Here is a 21,575-nt window from a genome sequence, read left to right as displayed (position 1 = left end):
TGTACACTACTGTCAACATTAATTGCTAAGATTCAGCCAGTGCTGTTCTAAACATAGCCATGATTAACATTTTTAAAGAATCCGAACACTCACAGGTGGAAATACTTCATCCACCCACCCTCGAATACACATGGCAATTTTCAAGGAGGCTGTATTCACTAGATATTACAAAGAGGTAGCAGTAGCATTGTCTTAATTTTCTGGTTCAAAAGAGAAATAACAATTCTTCTGAATGTTAAGTGTGATCCCAACACAAGTATGACAAGATTGTTGTTGAAAGACTACAGCAAAGAATATATTACACACAAACATATGTAACAATGCCACAATGCATGTTTTAAAAAGGGGAAAGAAAATAGAATCCAATTTAGGAGCATTGACAGTGGCTGAGCTGCTGTAGGAGGGGGCAATGTAACTCTCTTCCTACTCACCATTTCTCCACTCCAAATCACGCCGCAAGCATCTCTCCCCCCCACACACCACAGCATTCAAAATATGTATTTAAACATATCTGAAGCCTGTAAGGTGGAAGAGACACTGGAGAAAACTTAGGAGCCAAGAGGTGGTGGGCATTTTAAATGTTAAACTGTTACGAATCTCCCTACTCCTCTGATCTAAATTCCCCCTGCTCTCAAAGCAGCTTCTTTTTTTTTCCTATAAAGGTTATTGGGACAGTGTCACACATACTCATGAGGATTCATTAGTATCTGAAGTAAAATTAAATAGAAACAAAAGTAGGAAATGTATCAAACTACCATCTTCCTGGGATTGAGAGTCTCTCTCTAGAACAGCCTTTCTCAAGCTGTGGGTCCCCAGATGTTGTTGAACTACAACTCTCATCACCCCTAGATAACAAGGCCAGAGCTCGGGGATGATGGGAGTTGTAGTCCAACAACATCTGGGGACCCACAGGTTGAGAACCACTGCTCTAGAAGAACTGTCTTGAAGAACTCAGCTGAAGCATCTGGTTCCTGCCCCCCATTTCAGCTCTCCTATGCCTACTCCTCCAAAAGTTACTGACAGCTTATCCATTGAGCCCTCTGGTCTGGTCTGCCAGGTCAGTCCATAAAAAGTCCATGCTCATCCGCAACTTGGTTGTGGAAGGGGCTAACCTGGCATGTATTACCAGGATTTGGATGGGTGAGTTGGGTAGCCTTGACTCAACTCACTTGTGCATATCTGGTACAGCTCCAGGTTAGATGGGGACATGGAGGTGACTGTTGCTATTGTCCACAGAAGCATCATCTTCTTTCACCAGGAAATCTCTTGATCTTGGGTAGGGCTCAAGAGGCCTGCACCAGGTGTTGGGCCAAAGAGGCAGACTATGGATGATTTACTAGTTGATTTTTTACTTACCCCACCCCCTTTCCTGGGAGGACTTACTGTGAATCCAGTTCACCTTGCATAACTTGTCAATCATGTAGTTATTTCCAGTGCCTCCTAACCTGGGCTCAATTAATATGTTAAGAAGAGGGATGGCAACAATTGGTTCCTGCCTCTCAGGAAAGTGCAGAACCTCTGATCACTTTGTTGCTTTCCCTGACAGCATCAGCGGCTGGATGGGAGAGGGGCACAGTGATTGCACAGGAAAAAATATGATCAAAGCAACGTTATGTAATTGGAGTTACCACAGCGTTACCATGGTGACGTGGAGGCAGATGAAAGGAAGGTGTTTAGGGGCAGCTAAACCCCACCTTCATGTCATATTAACACAGCCTCAGCATCATCTCTTAATTCCAGCAGCCCCTACTTCTTATACCCATAAACACCTACTACTTTCCTCAGGGCGATTAACAAATTATCAACTAAAATAGGTCACAATCCTAGCTTACAAGAAATGCCACTGATTATTTGTTTCCAGATTTGACACTTTCTATTTTCTTTTTGGCATTCTTCCCTTCAATTAACACTTCACCAACAGAAGCACTGACAAGGTATCTGTCATTTTCATTTTTTTATTATGCCTCTTATATCCATTGTTATACACTATTCATTTTCATCCCTCCCCAATAATTAGGTTTGACAAAACCATTTTAGGTCCCGCCCCCCCCCGGCACCATGCCCAATACAGGGTTAACCATCTTCATCCCAATGGTAATCTCTATTAAGTGAGGGGGGTCCATGGCGATCACAGCACACTGTGGATTTTAATGCTTCTCTCACTAAATTGTAAATCCCCCCCCCCTCTAAAAATGCCCCACCACATGGCAGCTGGGTTTGAAAACAACCTCATATTGGCTCCAAAGGCAGTCTGGTTTCAAGTCTAAATGATCTGCCAGTGTATATTTGCTGGGAAAACAATTACACTGAGGAGTTGATCTGCTGGTGTATCTGGACTAGAGTCTCTGTCATTGCATTATTCCACTGCTGTATCAGAACTTCTGCCAAATCTTATTTCCCCTCTGTTGGGTTAACTCAAGTATACAATTGCTCTGTCCATCAACATGTGTGACTACTTATTTTGCAGATGTTTTTGAAAACAGCCGCCAAGTTGCATCTCTGGATCTTACATATTTTCATTTATTTTATTGTTAGAATAATAAGAGAAGCTATTTACAGCATCCTAAAGTCTAAATGATTTCACGGTGTTTATATTTGCCAGTATTTTCATAACAATAAAAACTTACATATTTTAATGAGAGAGATTAATTTCTCTGAGCTATAAATTTAAGCTCAGCATGAGTGATCATGGATGAATTATAAGCCACATGTAAGGGTTTAAGTACTATTGGGGCTATGCTGACAGGGTCAACAGAAGCTGAGAAAATTGCTATATAATTTCCCCCCATTCTTTTTATCTGCAAAGTGATGGCAGAAAAAAATTGCACAAAAAGATAATTTCTCTGCTTTAAATAAAGTGCATATCAAATTGGACTTAGTAATGCTTGACACTGTATCTGTGACATCTCTTTAGCTACATTTAAGTTCCAAATGGTTATGAAAACTATAGAGTTGAAAGAGATGCAGCAGACTATCCGACTATTTGAAGAAAGGGAAAAGACCAAAATAAGGTTTAGCACACTCAAGTGGCCTCTAGGGGATATACAGTGGTACCTCTGGTTACGAACTTAAACCGTTCTTAACCTGAGGTACCACTTTAGCTAATGGGGCCTCCTGCTACTGCCGTGCCGCTGCCACGTGATTTCTGTTCTCATCCTGGGGCAAAGAGGTACCACTTTCAGGTTTGCAGAGTCTGTAACCCGAAGTGTTTGTAACCCGAGGTGTTTGTAACCCGAGGTACCACTGTATGTTGAACACAGATGTGATTGACTTGGAGAACAAAAGCAAAATGGAGAGATTGGGCTTGCTCACATTTGTTAATGCATTGTTATTCCTGGATGGGGGGTGGGTAGGGTTTGGGAGATATGTACCATGAAGTTAAAAAACACCCCACCAAAATATACATGGAGGTTTCATAAAAGGAAAGAGGTGCTGTCACAAATCTCTTCAAGGTCTGGCTATAGGGCTCCTGTTTATGTCTGGGTGATGCCCTAAACAGGACCACTCCTGATGAACACACTGCAATATTCCATCAAATACTAGTTGTGGGGAAGGGACAGTGGAGAAGGGTTTATTGCAGTCACATCCTGCTTCTGGGCTTCTTAGAGATGTCTGGTTGGCTGCTGTTTGTGTTCACTTGATATCCCAGGCAGAGGGAGCTGTCCACTATCATTAAAACTAATTGAAGGCTTTGCTTTACTACAATATTTTAATATATGCCACAGGGCAAGTGTTTCCTATGGTCACCTGATGCACCAAGACCTAACATACAAATATTCCATGTAAAATGCTCTCTATATTTTTCTAGGTTCAAACTAATAAGATAAAATGAAGTACAGAAATCACCTTAGAAATAGTATTATGGGAACACGGAAAGCTGCACTACATTGTGTCAGACCACTGTTTCATCTAGGTCAGTACTGTCTATCTGACTGGGAGAGGCTCTCCAAGATGTCAGACAGAGGTCTCTCCAAGCCCTACCTGGAGATGTATGAGATGGAACATAGGACCTTCTGCATGCCAAGAAGATGCTCTGTCCCTTAGCTATGACCCTTCCTCCATCAAACAATGCTGAATGAAATGGATTTTATAGATCGCCAGCTCTTTCCCCCTGATCATCCCTCTTGACAGTGGTGAAAGTTCCAAAGAGAGGAATCTTAAGAAGGAATTATATAATCAATTCTGTTGACCCATTGTTAGCCCATTTGCTGTAGATTCAGTCACTGCCATAGGCATCAAGAGGCTGGCAGTACATACTGTGTAAAATGTCATTCGGCTTCACTGTCTCACTTGCTGTGCTTCACAGAGCAGAAAATTAATCCTGACAGATTTGCAGGAGGAGCCCTGTGATTTACTAGATTTTATATAAATCTTCATACATATGGCAGCAAAATCATATCTAATAGCTTCCAAGAAGCTACCATTTAGATGTGCCATACATTGCTTCATTTAAGACATTTTAAGTACTCCACTCTTTCATTTTTTCCAAATCAGATATGCTCATCATCAGTTGTAGCTTTGAAGTAGGTTTCCAGGCAGACTGATTCATTTCTGCTAAAATAGTGCTACCAGCATACCTACTCTGTAAGCAGCCTGGAAATGTTCCCAGCATTTTTGTAGAGCAGGGCTGCAAAAATCCAGGAGCATAGCAACAACAGAGTTCCTAAAGATTTGATGTTGGTGTCTAGGAACGTAAAATCCAAGCTCTGTAGAGATGGCCATCGTAGATAAATATTTGGTGTTTTAAAAAGATACAAAATATTTACAACTGAATAAATAAATAATATGGGCATACAAACACTTATCTACGGAGTCATTGAATTGTTCGTCTCTATCTAAACTGCAAAAGCATTTATACCATTGATTGATTGATTACAATAATCTGCAGGGGTGAATACAGGCTCATACTAATAAGAAGTCATTTACAGAAGTAGAATTAAAAACTGTATTACAAAACATATTGACTATATGGCTTTAACTACGCCAAGTATGGCATTTCAATAAAAGAGCAAGTACCTAAACCTCTTTGAACTGGTAATATTGGAGGCAGAGAATACCCAAAAGATTTGGTCTCCAAAAATCTATAACATCTTGATTGAAGTAACTACTGAGATAGTGACAGGGTTAAGTCAAAACAGGAGAAGGGCATTGGAGGGGAAATAATACTAGAGCTCTGGAGTAGTCTGGCAAAAGAAACCCCTCAAATTGATTTTCACACAGATGGTTTTGTACTGCAGTTCAACTGGCTCACATGATGGGCACAAAATCCTTTGAAAGCTGGAGCAGAGAGGCATGTATATTCACTTAGGGAGGAAATGTCCTCTGGTGGTCTCATTTTGGGACAAAATTGTAAGAGAAATCATTAAAATAGAAAAAAATTATGTTCCCCCTCAAGTTTTTGTTGTTTTCTAATTTTGCTTTCTGGTAAAATGCATGCTTGTTGCATACAGACTGGCCATTTTAGAACAATTAAAGACTACTGCTTAGATCTCTGGTATTTCAAAAATACAGTTTATAACCATTACAAAAACTAACCCACCAAATTCATTTATTCAATGAATAATCAAAAGACGACTAATTTTTATCAGTGTGGCACAACTTTATTCTAAAAAAAGACTCTGCAAGATCCCTCTATCATGGTATACACACATCTGAAATGATGATTAATTTTTAATGTTTTGCAACACTTGTTTTTTTTCAACAGTAGCTTCTTTATAACATGTACACACCTCCAATGTGAATGTGAAACTAGACAGTTTTTTATGTCATGGCCTTGAAAACTTTAATCCAAATACACTGCCAATGCATTTCATTCTATCCATAAGATGGCAAATGGGAGTAGTGAAATGGTTTTGCTATTTTATGTCAAACATGTTTTCAATGAATAAACAAATTTACAAGCATCCCCCCCCCTAAAATGTATATAGAAAAGAAGGGCAAGCAATGGTTGTTGGCACTCACTGGGACTAACAGGACAGAAGGCAAGGAGATCAATAGTAAACAGAGCCAAAGCCAATGAGAGTTGGAGCCAACTTTTTCTAATTTCATCGCTAATCTTTTCTCTGTTGAGTTAGGGGCAACACAGACCAAGGACATGGAAGCTGACAAGCAGTGTTATCCCATGCACTGGTCCTAAGAAAGAAAGCAGACAGGTAGAGTCTGGCTGATGGCATATTGAAGGTGGTAGAACAGTATCCCATTCTCTCAAATGAACCAGCGTCCACTGAGGATCTCGCCTAACACAACCCAACGAAGTGAGGTGCTTCTTCCATTCAGGATAAAATGTGATGCACAAATAACTCAGGCAAGTGATGTTATTATCTTGGTCTACTTGGTATGAAATGTCCAAACCTTGATTTAAGTGTGAGCAAAGTAAAGTCAACCTACTGGATATATAATATTGCATTAACTTTATTTAATCCCGAGTGTTTCACACTGAGTGGCCCATTGTACTGTAACTATTTCTCAACCAGGATCTCCCAAGGAGTTTTTGTGCACCTTGTCTAATCTGCCTAACCCTCTCAGGATTCTTAATTTAAATGCTAATATGTTTTCTTCTCTGGCGGAGGTGTGATTATTCAGCTCCAGTGCATTATTTTATTAATGGCTTGTCCTGCTGTAACTAACCCAGAAGGTGGGGGGCTATGATCTTGTTTACAAAAGTAAAATGTCTTATTTTTAAAAAGGAGGGAGCTTCTCCCACCCGCCTGTGCTGAATTATACCTGATGGCTGCACAGCAAACAGGTGGGCTATTCCAAGACCTGAAGACATTTCAGTCCATGCCCTCTTGACATGTGAAATGGCCTGAAGTAATGACTTTAAGAACATGTAAACTGAAGCCTTGTCTGGCAACTCCATTTTTACCAACGCTGTGGAGGAATCTGTCTAGATATTTTTAATGCTATATTTATCTGTTTCTTCTATTATAATTTGTCAGCTGATGAAGAATGAATTTCTGTCTACCAGGATCAACCTGCAGTCATGTTTTAGGCAAGCAACTGGCCCAATTGCTTAAGTACCCCCTTTTCTTTTGTAAAAGGGATTAATGTCCAGATTAGCAAATCAGAAGCTAGAATAGTGGTTCTCAAAGGATGTGGCAAACCACACTGGTATAGCAGAAGAGGATGGGAAGTGAGTTGGGAAGAGTCAAGGACAATCAAAGAAATATTTAAACATTTCAGTCCCGTCTAGTCTAGTCTAGTCTAGTCTAGTCTAGTCTAGTCTAGTGTTTGTGTATTGCAGAATATGGATAGATATTCAAGAGCACGGGCTATTCTTCTACAGTTCTCCACAACCTATTGGTGTGAATAGGGATTTTCAACTCCAAAAAGATCAGAAAAAAGAAAGGGTTTTTTTGTGTTGACGAGGAGGTAAAGAGTCTGTTTCAAATTAGACCTAATATACATGAGATTACCCAGCAAAAGGAAGCTCACACCTCTCACTGAATTTGTATATATACTTAAAAATACATATGTAAGGGGCTCCTTTATCATTATATTTTGGGAATGATTCATGTTCTTACGTAGCTACATTGTTTTATACTTTCTGGGTGCCCCATGATCTGATTACAAAGTAGTTGTGTTCTAGGTTATAAATCAAGCACTGCTAGGAGTTGTTTCTCTTTGTTTCCCAATATACTTCTTAGCAATAAAAAAAAATGGTCTGGCGCGAGCAAATTTTTATTCTGAAAGTGTGGCCCAGAGAAAAAGAGTTTGAGAACCATTGAGCTAGAACAGTGGCTGGGGGAAAGAGGATTCAAGGCGTTAAAGTAGGTCTTCCCCATCACTTAGCGTTTTTGGTAGAGTCATACAAATGACCCCATGTAATTTGGTGGTGATGGCTGTTAAGAGTTTTGTAATACATCCAGGACATTTTAGTAGCAAAGACAGTGTGCTTGGTGTTGTTGTCAGGAATACAGCACAACCTGCGTCAAGCAGTTGGGAGTTTGACTCCTTGGTAAATCTGTTTATTCATGCCTTGTTGGGCACATGTCATGCTAATTATACTTTGCCTTGTTATTTGAAAAGAACTTTTTAAAAAGAAAGAAATAACCTTTGTTAATAGTTTAACTGATAAGTTTTGTTCCTGGTGCAAATGCATCTTCAAATATAAAAGGGAATAAAGATTTATAAACTATGGGTGTCTATCTGCTCTCTGTCTGGGACAAGCAACAATGTGAATCAGGGTGATTTGTGGGCTTTAACACTCTCTTGAGTTGAAGTTATTGATGCCAATGACTCGTTCCAAAGTCAAATTAGGGTCCTCACAAAGCCTCCTATTGTTTTTTTGCTCTGTTATTTTCTGACCTTATAGCTCTATGTTTTCCTGCATCTCTGTGAAAACTCTAGGACTGTTGGACCATGGGCTTTTGTAACATGTGAAAGTGTTCAAAATGTTGCCAATGCAGAAGCATGGCAGTGGAAGACTCTACTACACCCTCCCTCCCCCCAGCTAAAAAAACATTTAAATTTTTAAAAAATACTATATTGCTCTGATTTAGAACAGCAACAACGACAACAGGACGTTTTGGTAAGATAATAAATGGGGGAAGTACTACAATCCTCCTTGACATTCCTAGTCCCTATATACCACTTCTTATTGAATATTCTGCTGGGTTTTCTTGCTAACTAGAATGTTTGCAGAATTACAGCTCTAAGGGCTTCTTGCTTGGGAATTGGTTATGCTCATTGTCTTACCCTGCATAGTGGCTGAGGATCCCTCCCTCCAAAACACCTTTTCATTATTTTTGTTTAGATCAGGGGTCAGCAAACTTTTTCAGCAGGGGGCCAGTCCACTGTCCCTCAGACCTTGAGGGGGGCCGAACTATATTTTGAAGGGGGGAAAATGAATGAATGAATTCCTGTGCCCCACAAATAACCCAGAGATGCATTTTAGATAAAAGGACACATTCTGCTCATGTAAAACACGCTGTCCATGGGCCAGATTTAGAAGGTGATTGGGCAGCATCCTGCCCCCGGGCCTTAGTTTGCCTACCCATGGTTTAGATCAAGAGAGCCTTACTGATGCTCTGGCCAAATTCCTGGGACAGAATTCCCCTGGAAATGCTGCTATATGGTGGCATAGTGACATTCTCAGGAGTTATTAGAGACTAAAAATGATAGCTTTCAGTCATCTTGAAGTTTTCACAAGGTGGATCTGGGTCAAAGGCATCTTACTGTAATGCAACAGTAAAGATCCTGCAACATCCTGCAAATGCTTCGAAACATTTCCTTATTTCCGCATAGGCACAAAGCTTCTCCTTTACACCACATGCACCACCACTTTCTGCCATCTTCCCTATTGTTATGTTTCCTAAAATGAACACTTAATAGTTTCTTGTTTGTAAGAGAAACCCTGCCAGTCAATCCTAAACTGTTCATGTTAGACCTTGACACCAGTTCACTGGCACTGTGCAAAAAAAAAGAAAGGGGAGAATAAAGAACAGTCTCCTTTGGGAGGCTGTGGACTCTTCTTCCTTGGAGGTTTTAAAGCAGAGATTGGGTGGCCATCTGCCATAGATGCTTTAGCTGAAATTCCTGCCTTGCAGGGGGTTGGACGAGATGACCCTTGGGTCCCTTCTATGATTCTAAGAAAGATGCCTTAAAGAAATATACTTTTCTCTATAGGAACAGATAGCTGGTAAGACACCCAAAAGCTGAGTTAGCATCTCAGGCAATTGACTGCTATCTCACAAGGATTCTCTCCAACTATGGCTTTGAACAGTGATTGGACAGAAGGAGCATGGAAAGCTGCTGATGCTACTTCTCTATAATCTTCCATAAATCAAATGTAAACTGTTTACAAGTCATAAGGTGTTAGCAATTTCTACCCAGTATCAAAGAGCTGGCCTGGAATTTATTCTCAGTTTAACATAATAAAGCACATGCATATCACAGTTCTCTCAGTTGTCCAATACTGCATGGATTAGGACTGTGTATGTATGTATATATTTCCAAGTGAAAAATTCAAACCAAATTCAGCTTATGCCCTATTAATTTTCAGAAAGACATGAAACATTTGCAGCTGACACAGATTGCTCTTCAGCTGCCCAACCCAGAAGCTAAGACATGGTCATAGAATTTCCAGCTGTTGGCATACCCAGAAATAATATCCAGCAACAATGAAACATCTGGCTAGTCTGTCAGCAACATTAGTTACAGAGAGTTCTGATGACACGCATGTCACTACTTGCCACCTTACCTAGCTAATTTGTTGCTGCCAATTTTTTTGAAACAGTGTATCTGCAGTCTTGCCCGGGGTACACAAGTCTATGCAAAACTTTGTATTTACATTCCATGATTCAAATTCAACTGTTCCATTCCCAGGTTCACCTCATTTACATCTGAACTGTGATCCACATATCAGAAAATCAATAAAATGATTTTTGAGACCAGAGCATACAAAAATACAGAATTTCTTTGAACATCACAAAAGTGAATACAGTAAAACAGCATTCTTATGGAAAACACCCCATTGAAGCTTGCTGTGACTATGTGTAAGCAGAATAAGAAGTAAACATCGTTCTTCAACAACAACACCATTATTTTCTACAACATGTTGAGGCGTTTAAAAAATTTTTTTAGCTTATCATTGATTTTAACAATAATTTGAATGTTATAGCTGTATTTAACTGATATTTGTAGTTTTACGCTTTTCATACACTGCTTTGAAATTTTATTACAATCAAGCATATATGATTTTTTGTGTGAAATATAAATAAGTAAAGCTTACAACAGCTCATGGCAACCCATGACTAAGACATGTGGGAAGGAGGCTTTGTTGGCAAGTAACATCTGTGCTCAGAGGTCTGCACCAGTTGCTGAATTGCTGCTGGGCCAAGTTCATACTTCTATACAGTGGTACCTCGCAAGACGAAATTAATTCATTCTGCGAGTGTTTTTGTCTTGCGAATTTTTCGTCTTGCAAAGCACGGAACTGCACCTCTTCAAGCAATGCACCCGGTTTTAAGAAAAAGGAAACAAACTTGCAAGACGTTTTCGTCTTGCAAAGCAAGCCCATAGGGAAATTCGTCTTGCGAAGCAACTCAAAAAACGTAAAACTCTTTCGTCTTGCGAGTTTTTCGTCTTACGAGGCATTCGTCTTGCGAGGTACCACTGTACTATTGACAACCTGGAACCAGAGGACCTAAGAGATCACCCTACCCCATGTGTGCCCACTTCCACAGCTTTGATAGCAGAATTGGCACTACTACAGGTGCCTCATAGTACCTGTAAGAACTTGATCATATGGGACCCAAATACTTGAAGAAGTGCTCCTTCCACTTCCACTCCTTCCACTTAAGATATGCTGTGGGGCCCCTGCTGATAGTTTTGCCATTGCATTAAGCTCATAAAATAGTGACTTGGGTTAGGGCCTTCTCAGTGGTGGTGCTCCAGCTCTGGAATGATCTCTGCCAGGAGATTTGAGTTGCCTTCTAATTGGCTAGTTACCACCAGAGTTTGAAAATGCATCTCTTCAGGAGGCGATATTCTGAAATGATTATGGTTTTAGCAAATTTAATGTTGTGGTTACTACAGTAGTTTGCATTTTTTTGTAATATATGGACATGCTACATGTTGGTCAGTTATTGTAATATATATTGATGGACAGTCAATAAATACAATTTTAAAAATTAAAATAGTAACTAAATAACTGCAGTCTCCCAAAATTTTATAGATTAAAGCACTTCCAATTTTTAAAATGTAGTTTAAAGAGAGATTATTGCAGCACTTTCCTGATCCATTCCTTTGCCCAAAAGATATGAACAAAGTATTATACAATGCTTTCTGCATTCTCTCCTTAGAAATCTGCCTACCTTGAGGGCCTGCAAGCTGTTACTTCAGTATGCACACATATTCTTCCCTGACCTAAATTGTAAGAGACCAACTTCAACAATCGTTATGTGAAAACTACTTCTAAACACTGAATAGCTCTAGCACACTCTGTAACTAGAATGGCTCTTCAGAAGTAAATCATTACAGATGCATTAGGAAAGCTGCCAGAGTAATAATTACAGAAGTATGAGGTGTCATATCAGCTTCGATGTTATTCTTATTATATACCAGTAACCAGACTGCAGTCTCCATTCTGTTTCATTTTGCAACTCTAGTGGAGAAACACACTTATATTCCTTGCCAAATTTGCAGTCATCAGCATGTCCTTTAGAAACGTACACGCAAGTAGTCATAGAACAAAATATAAAATTGTCGTGAGAATGGGAATTTTTGCAGCAAGGGCTTTGGCAGGTGACTGGCTTCAACTCTTTTGTTTCCCCACCTCCACCCCAAGGCTATTATCTTTGACCATCTGATGGAAGTATCTTATTCTGCATTCCAAAATAAGTGAACTCCAACTCAGACATTAAGAATGTCTGGAAGCTGCAAGAAACAATAAAATTAGATATCCTAGTGAGAAAGTGACAGAGACAGTCATCCTCACTGCTACGGAAGAGGAATTTGGTTGGTTGGCTGGAGATGTTTTGTCACTCATCCAGTGTTGTGGTGTAAATTTAATTGGTTGCTGTGGTTTTATTTTTTTAATATTGTTGTTATAATTAATTAATTAAATGTGTATACGGCCTTCATCCAAAGATCACAGAGTGGCTTGCAACATAAAAAACACAAAATAAGAACATGAACCACATAATAAAACAAAAACCAATAACCCTCCCTCCCACAAACACGTTTAAAAAGCCATAGGATGTTAACCAAAGTTGCCAGGTGAGCCTCCCTGGGGAGAGCATTTCATAAACTGGGAGGCACTGCAAGAAAAAGGTCCATTCTCATGTTTCCGCCCTCCGGACCTCTCATGGAGGAGGCACACAAAGAAGGGCCTCAGATGATGCATTACATAACATTATGTGGTACCCCATTCTGGGACTGATTCTAATGAAGACTGGAATACAAATCCACCAGTACAGAAATAGTTACTGGAAGGGAGTGGGGTGGTTGCCAGTTTTGCCTTGCATGCTGATGCCTGTAGAGTTACTGACACAACAAAAGAAAGAGAAGTACCTGACATGTTTCACTTGTAGCCACTAAGGTTGCTGCACGACATGCCTGGAATTTTACTGTCTAGGACTAGTCTCAGATTATTGAATCATTATACTCGTTTCAAGTATCATCTGAATCCACTATACTTACTCCTATGAACCTATCTGGAAATATATGCTAAGGAATCCAACAAAAACATTATCGAAATGCCCTACAAATCAGAAGGTGTTTCTAAAAGGATTACCACCTTGATGATAAGAGAAGAGAAAATAAGACTCCAACATTTCAGCTGACATGATAGTTCTGACCCTCCCTCTCCAACAGATTACGCACACTGCCACAGCTAGGCTCAGATCTATCATGGTAGAAATGTTCAACAATATTAAGTTTAGGGAATATTCATACAATCTTCACAGCTACAAATGCCAGATCATGTCCCTTTATTTTATTTTAATTTTTCTGTTACCCTCTCTACAGTATCAGATAACCATTTAACCTCTGTAGAGGTCTCGGACATGTGCTGAGTTTTAAAACAATTAGTGTGCTTATAAGTGTGTTTTCTCACCTTGAAAAAGCCATTTCCCCATCCCATTGGTGTAACAGTTTGTGCATTTAGCTGCTAGTCCTGGAACGGTCAGCACTAATAGCACATTATCTAGTTCCATCAAGCACCTTACATTCGCAGAATAGCGCTGAGAGTGACAAACGTTCCGCTCCACCTTTTCAGAAGTCTGAAGAAGTCCCTACTCTGCAGGCTATGTATATTTAAATAATGGATTAATAAAATGTGGCACATTTTCTCAAAGGTTAACACAATCTCTTCATTTTTGCAAAGAGTACACAATACTGTAGAAAGAAACATTTGAGAAACTATGAATGTAATTTATTAACTACATGAAACAACATGAAACAATGATACATGTATTAATAAGCATACAGCATTTGCCTTACTAGCATGATCTGATAAGTTTTCAGACTAATGAGTTATCTTTAGCAAAACAACATAAATGCAAATTAAGTAGGCAGTGTCCATTGGTAATGGCATTTTGCTAATTATGGTTATTATCTATTATGTCTCTGTTGTGAATCTGACATATTGTTATGGATGTTTTGTACATTTATAGTTTTCATTTTAACTAAAAGAAATGACAAGTGGTATAAAAGCCTCTTGTCAAAGCTGAGGATGACGCTCATAAGCCTTGCCACTTCTCTATGCAGCCTTGGTACACAATAATTCAATTTTGCAAAAGATGATGCGCAACCAACTGTACCTAGCTTTCCCCCTCTCAGCCACCAATAATCTCTCCCCACAAAAGAAATTAAACTGAAAAGACTTGGATGCCACCATGAAGGGTCCATGAAATTACTCAACTATTGGAGGCAATCTCAAGGTTGGCGCACCCATGAGGCAAGGTGAGGTCACTCAGTGAAGTCCTCAGGCAGTGGAATGCACAGGGGCAGCAGATCCAGACTCCAAGGAGCGCATCGCCTGATCTGCTGCCTCTTTAGAAGCCCCACCACCATAATGCTACAGTGGAAGGAGACGCTACTGGTCTCTTTCCACCCTTGTTCCCAGATTAGCTCTTTATTCCTCCCTCATTCCCGATGTTGATCTTTATTCCCCTCTTGTCCCTGATGTAGATTCTTACTTTTATCTGTAAGCTGGCTTGAGTACAATCAGGGGAAATGGTGGGAAATAAATAAATACATGAATACATAAATATCCATACCTCTTCAATCCATGGTCACAACCCCCATTAACATTGCACAGTAGGAATTTCTTTCTACTGACTTTAATGGAAATAAAGAAATAAAATAGCTATCTCCACATTACCAACTGGCCCATCCATATCACCACAACAGAGCACAGGATAGGATGCATTTCATCATAGGATACCACCATCAGTATATGAACCCCACAGATGAAGGCCATAACTCAACACAGGACTATGCCTATTTCTTTGGCCTTGGGTCATGCACACTTATCGAGCTCAGAACGGGAAATTAGCAGACAGCCCCCCTCCCAAATGTTCAGAGCTGATCCCACTCAATCTTTTCACGGGAGATAATACTAACGGTTAAAACCTCTAATATGTTCTTTTTCTTCCTAGCAGCCAGGCTAATAATGATGAGATACTGAAATAATTTGGAGAGTGCTTCTTTGACAAATTGGTGCAATAAAGTATAGCAAATAGCACTTGTGGAAAAACTGACTAATAAAATAAAATAAAATAGGAACAGGGTTTGAAGAATAAAGACTCTTTTGCAACTGACTGATATAGCTCTGCATGAAAAGTTATATGGGTGAAAAGGAAATCAGAAGACTCCCTTTGGTTTGCTTTCCGTGCAAATGGTTGTCTGGGGTGGGAACTAAATTATGTTATGCGGATATTATGTTGGAGGATATTGCTTAATCACCATCTTCTGGGTTAGGATGGGATATTTTATTTGATGTGTAATAATGTTCTTATAAGTTACAATCTAATAAACAATCACCAGTCTGGCCATAGCATTCTGCACTAGCTGAAGCTTCCAGACTAGACCCAAGGGCAGCCCCACATAGGAATGTATTGCTTTGAACATTTCTGTTGGACTGGCCTATGACAACATTTTATGGTTTATGTATAATGACATAATATATAAGCATAAAAACATTACAGCATATGTTATAGGTTCTTTCTCTGTTGTTTATATATTTAAGATATGTGTTTTCCACCATAAAAATAAACCTTCTAATTGATTCAAGACAAGAAACTTGATTCATATAGAATATTCATAAACAACATAATATAAATAAAATTACAGTAATAAATACAGCCTTTTAAAAGTGAACTTGCCAAAAAGTCTGTACCATCCAAGTACAGCTAGCATCAAAATGCCTTGCTGAATATAACTGAGGTATAAATAATTTTAGTATATATACAATGGTGCTATTTTTTAATACCGAATGTGGGCACAAGGCAGGAGCCAGCTGCTATTCTTCTAGTCTAAAGAATACTGTTAACATTTTCTTTCTTCTTTACCTTCTATAAATTGGTAGTGAACTTTGCTAAAGTTGGCTCACCCTGAGTTTTTTTCCATGGCATCAAGTAAGTTCATACATAATGCCAAAGCACACAAATGAATTCCTGTCCTTTTCATACTCTCTTCCTGTCTTCACAAACTTCATTAGTTACCTCCTGCTTCACCACATGCCATTGTTTGTCATCACACTCTATTCATGTGAGATCAGAAATAACTTCAACTTAGGTAATGAGACTTCTTCATTCTTTCCTCTCCTTGCAGCTACATATATATCTAAAAATCTGCCCCAGAGGTTTGGAGGATACTTCATAGGGATGAAGGCGAAGTCACATTGTGTGAGAAGAAGTCTGTTCAGGCAGACTTGGATTCTGACACTGACAAACTGGAACGTGTCCAGAGGAGGGCAACCAAAATGGTCAAAGGCCTGGAAACGATGCCTTATGAGGAACGGCTAAGGGAGCTGGGCATGTTTAGCCTGGAGAAGAGGAGGCTAAGGGGTGATATGATAGCCATGTTCAAATATATAAAAGGATGTCACATAGAGGAGGGAGAAAGGTTGTTTTCTGCTGCTCCAGAGAAGCGGAAACGGAGCAATGGATCCAAACTACAAGAAAGAAGATTCCACCTAAACATTAGGAAGAACTTCCTGACAGTAAGAGCTGTTCGACAGTGGAATTTGCTGCCAAGGAGTGTGGTGGAGTCTCCTTCTTTGGAGGTCTTTAAGCAGAGGCTTGACAACCATATGTCAGGAGTGCTCTGATGGTGTTTCCTGCTTGGCAGGGGGTTGGACTCGATGGCCCTTGTGGTCTCTTCCAACTCTATGATTCTATGATTCTATGATTCTATGTACCTCTATTCCAAATATTAAATACTTACTGGCGCTAATATCAAAAGCTTATTAATACTACTAGTGCCAGGGCAGATTATTTTTATGACAGTTGAACAAGGTTGACATATAATGGTGATCACAAGTTGATAATTCTCAGCTTACTGACTATAATAAGCTGCTGGGACAATTGCCATGACAAAAGAGACCCATCAAAGCAGCCTAAATTTATTTCACTGGTCCATTAGTGCTGTAGTCCAAAATTTGGAGTCCAGCTGTCCTACACACTGCACCACAGAAACACACACACAAATTCAATCTGCTTTATGAAGCTAAACATAGAAAAATATAGGTAGATTTCACTCATCATGCGTTGTAGTAAGATTACTGATGTCTAAAGATGTCTCCCCCCTTCATATATACTCTCGTGTGATATTGTGGAAGAAGCTTGCAGTGTTAGGAATCAATCAATGCTTGCTGATCTTAATACAGAATTTATATTCCTTTAACATCTGTCAAATCAAACACAATGCCAAAGGTCACCTCTCTTCCAACATCCTTAATATGAAAGCTGCAAAACAAGGGTGTATTCTTGCTCCCCCTTTTTATTTTTATCAGATCTTTCAGAGCACATTAAAAAAAAAAAAAGAATCACATGCCCCCAAAATCAAACAAAGTTCAGTCCCACTATTACTGTATGCGGATGATGCAGTCTTATTATCACTGATGAAGATAAGTCTGAAACGACTTTTACTCTCCCTGGTTTCCTATAAACTCTCAAAAACCAATAAGAGGACAAGAAATCCAACAAGTAAAGATGCACAGATATCTCGGAATTTTATTCCAGAGCAACTCAGGTTACTGAAACCATCACACAAGTGCTATAAAACAGGCAAAGTGGTAGTTCACTTTTATTTTCACAAAGGTAACCAATTTATACCAGCAAAAGTATCATCCCAGCTACTTTTGGGATCCCAATATGGATACAAGCATATAATAGTGATTTAGATAAGATACACTCAAGTTTCTTGAGACATATCCTGGGGCTCCCAAGTTCAATCAAGTATGAGACAATGTGTGCAGAACCAGGTATTCACACAATGGAATAAAATACTGGTTGCGTTGCCATTTCCATTGCCAACCTTCAAGTTTGCTTTCTGACATACTTAAGGACTCTTACAAATCCAGACGCTTCCCGAATCAGATCTGTTGGTATTGACCTGGAAATCTTTTTTTACACAGCTGTTTATTTGTATATATTTTAAACTTTTATATATGGATGTTGTATGATGGCCTATATTTGTATTGCCTAATAAAGATTTGGCAAAGTAAGTATATATACTCGAAAGAAAAAGGTGAGACTTCAAAACACGATGTCCCCATCTGAGAATTTGTTTTTAAACAAATTATGCAGGTCCTTGTGCATTTTTATGATACTGATCACATGCAACACTTCCAAAACCAACATTTTAGGTTGAAAACTGAAACTAGTAACCACAAAATCTGTTTACTGTTGTATATTTGCAAGTGAAAGAGGTTTTAAGGCAGTCAAAAATAAAACCTTACTTTGTAGAATACAGATTAGCATTTCATACTATATTTCCACCCAACACCCCAGTGCTCTCAAACTAGAGGACTATAGAAGGCTAGCATAAATAGAAGGTGGAAACTTAGAGCTGGGAATAGAAAAAAATCCAAGCAGATGGGCCATGTACACGGGTATGAAAACATACAAATCTGGGGATACAAAAATAAGGACGGTCCTGATGGAACTGATTAAAGGTAAATCTAGTCCAGTATCTTATTCTCAACAAGATACCTCCAGGAAGAACACAAGCAGAACATGAACACCACAGCACTTTCCCTGCTCACATTTCCCAGCAACTGGTACTCAAAAGCACTGCACATCCAACCATACTGGTTCATTTTTTTCATTTGAACTGCAGATTCTTCCTACAATTTCCCCACAGGGAAACTGAAATCCCCAAAGTCCTGTCACACTGTAAGAATCCAATCCTTGGCCCCTAGAAACAGAAAAGCATTCAGACAGCAGGGTAGAGGGGGAAGAACCACACAATTTGGCTTAAATAAATTGCAAATAAATCCAACCAAATACCAGAAGGCAGAAATCCTCTTCTGACTTGCTAATTAAAAATATTAAGTGTCCAAACACATACCCATTAAGTTACTTTAGAGCCTGGAACTAAAGACCTAGTTCTAAGAACTACTTACCCATATTTACTAAAATATTTTTTATCACAATCAGTATTTAAAATGTATTCTAAAAAAACCTGCCATCTCAGGAACAAACACCATTCAAACATTCAAACGAGAGAGGTTTTTTTTTAAAGTTCTATGTTTAACAGTTAAATGACTAAGGCTACAACTAGGAGTAGGGAGAAGTTTGTCCACTCCGTATTTGGGAGCAAAATGTTCTGATTTACACCTCCTGGGCTGCGGTACCCTATCTGGTACTGTCCAGATGTTGATGGACTACAACTCCCACCAACCCTGACCATTGGTCATGCTGGCTCGAGTTGGAATCCAACAATATCTGGAGAGCAACATGTTGGCTACCACTGTTCTGCACCACACTGTGAAGTGGAATGAAGGAGTACAAATTAGTCCACACTTCCTCATACTGCAACTTACAGATTAATGAGGTAGCCTGAGAGCTGCCTTTTACTTCATTTTAATTCTTAATCATGGTGCACATGGAAGCAACTGTACCAGCAGAAGTCAACTCACATGCAAACCATTCTACATCAATTTTGCACATAGACAGTGGCTGCTTCCCAGCATATGTGCACATAATAAAATTGTGGCTTATGCCTTGGAGGGGGCCCTGAGCAAAATGCCCACTGGTGAGCTTCTTCTCTGTCAAGTGAGTCCTGATAAACTTACCTGGAAGTGGCAGGTAGCAGCACTTTGTCTCTGGTTGCAAATGTTGCAAACAGTGATTTGCACTGACATAGCACTGATCAGAACACTGAGCCAGATTTTTTAAAAAGGAGAGCCCAGAGAAGGCATTAGTGTTGGATCTGAGGGCACCCACAGTTGCCTAAATATACCACATGCCAATACCTATCCTGCATAAAGCTACACACTTATATGAACTTTACATATAACGAACTACATGTACAGTGGTACCTAGGGTTACAAACGCTTCAGGTTACATACGCTTCAGGTTACAGACGCTTCAGGTTACAACCCAGAAATAGTACCTCGGGTTAAGAACTTTGCTTTAGGATGAGAATAGAAATTGTGCTGGCGGCATGGTGGCAGCAGGAGGCCCCATTAGCTAAAGTGGTGCTTCAGGTTAAGAACAGTTTGAGGTTAAGAATGGACCTCCGGAACAAATTAAGTACTTAACCCGAGGTACCACTGTATTCTATATAGAGAAATGTTATTTGTTTAGGAATTCCTTGGATGCAAACCTTACAAGATTTCAGAAATGATGGTATTCCTTGAAAGCAGAAGTTGAGAATGTGAACGATAGTCTCCTCACAGGAAATTCACCAGGTCATTCCATTGTTGCAATCCTAGGCACACTGACTAAGGAATAGGTTCCACTAAAGTCAAAGAGACACACTTCTGAGTGAACATGCTCAGGGATGCAAAAAAGTCCACAATTAGCTTCTTCACTTAACTCTTTTCTTACTCTGTTGTATGAGATGCAATGATTTCACTACTCCATGAACCAGGAACAGAGAAAGAGGAAAATGCATATAAGCTTACTCACTTATTAATACTGATAGTGAAAACTAAAATGCCTAGTGAAACTAAAATACTTGACTCTAAATGGGAAAATGATATCCCAGTCAACATAAATCAGAGTAGCTTGACTGCATGCTAAAATCTTCCAGATATTATTAGGAGCAAGTGAGTGGCATCACCCATTTTACAAAGACAAAGGAAAAAATAAGCATATTAGGGGACACTAGGTTCCAACTAAGTGTAATTAAAGTGGCGAGCCATTTCCAGCAGCATCGTGATGTTTCTATAAAACATGGTATCTCAAGAAGTATCTATAACATAATTATATCACTTCAATTTAAGCAGATATCTTCATTTACTTTTAGTACCTTCAGTAGAGGCAAACACAATAAAGCCGTTTAGCAACTATTACAGGGAAGATAAAGGAAACTGCCAGTCTATAGCTCCATTGGGAAAGCAAGTCAATCATGGAGGACAATAGGCTGAAAATGCTTGAAGCATTCCTGCTCAGATCTCTTCCCCTCCCACTTACAGAAATAATTATCTGCCCTATTCAACTTTCTTTCATTAATGCTTTGAAAAAAAGGAAAAAACCTGAACACCTACTCATCACATCTTCAAAAGATAAACAAGAAAATGGATTCCAACTGTTTAGAACAGTTTTAAATTTAAAATTCCGATCATAATTTTAAAAAACAGACTATAAATAAAAGCTTTCATAGAACAATTTTATGTTAAGGGGAGGGGATTCAAATCTCTATCCTTTTTTTAATTATTCAGGATTTGTAATCCTATATTGGGAACCTGAACTCAACAGGATTATGCCATGTATATTATCAGTGTAGGCATACAGGAAGTGTCTTATCCCAGGTCAGGCTTTAGGGTATATTCTAGAAATGGCCAGGGATTACAAAAGTTGTAGTCCAACAGCATCATGGAATCCAAGGTTGAACAACAGTGTTCTAGAACATTCAACTATAAAAAGCATGATTTGATACAATAAGGTAGAAATCCT

General features: G+C 39.2%; 1 protein-coding gene across 8 annotated transcripts in view; it reads right to left on the bottom strand.

Annotated features, from left to right (window-relative positions):
- The window catches only part of DLGAP1 (DLG associated protein 1), a 292,685-nt gene that overhangs the window by 244,642 nt on the left and 26,468 nt on the right, over nt 1–21,575 (bottom strand). Inside the window, exons 1-2 of one of the 8 annotated variants that reach the window (XM_083622555.1) lie at nt 21,093–21,190; nt 20,286–20,415 (exon numbers count right to left, since the gene is read on the bottom strand). The exons of 5 other annotated variants lie outside the window; for them this stretch is intronic. The gene's annotated coding sequence lies outside the window, so the exon portion shown is untranslated. Of the gene's footprint in view, nt 1–20,280; nt 20,416–20,928; nt 21,191–21,575 lie in introns of those variants that run through there. 2 more of the 8 variants (XM_083622554.1, XM_083622550.1) reach the window with 2 other exon arrangements.

This window comes from Podarcis filfolensis (genome assembly GCF_964270895.1).
Source record: "Podarcis filfolensis genome assembly, chromosome: 7".
Lineage (NCBI taxonomy): Eukaryota > Metazoa > Chordata > Lepidosauria > Squamata > Lacertidae > Podarcis > Podarcis filfolensis.
Note: the sequence above shows the minus strand (reverse complement) of the source record. Positions and strands in the feature narration are given on the sequence as shown.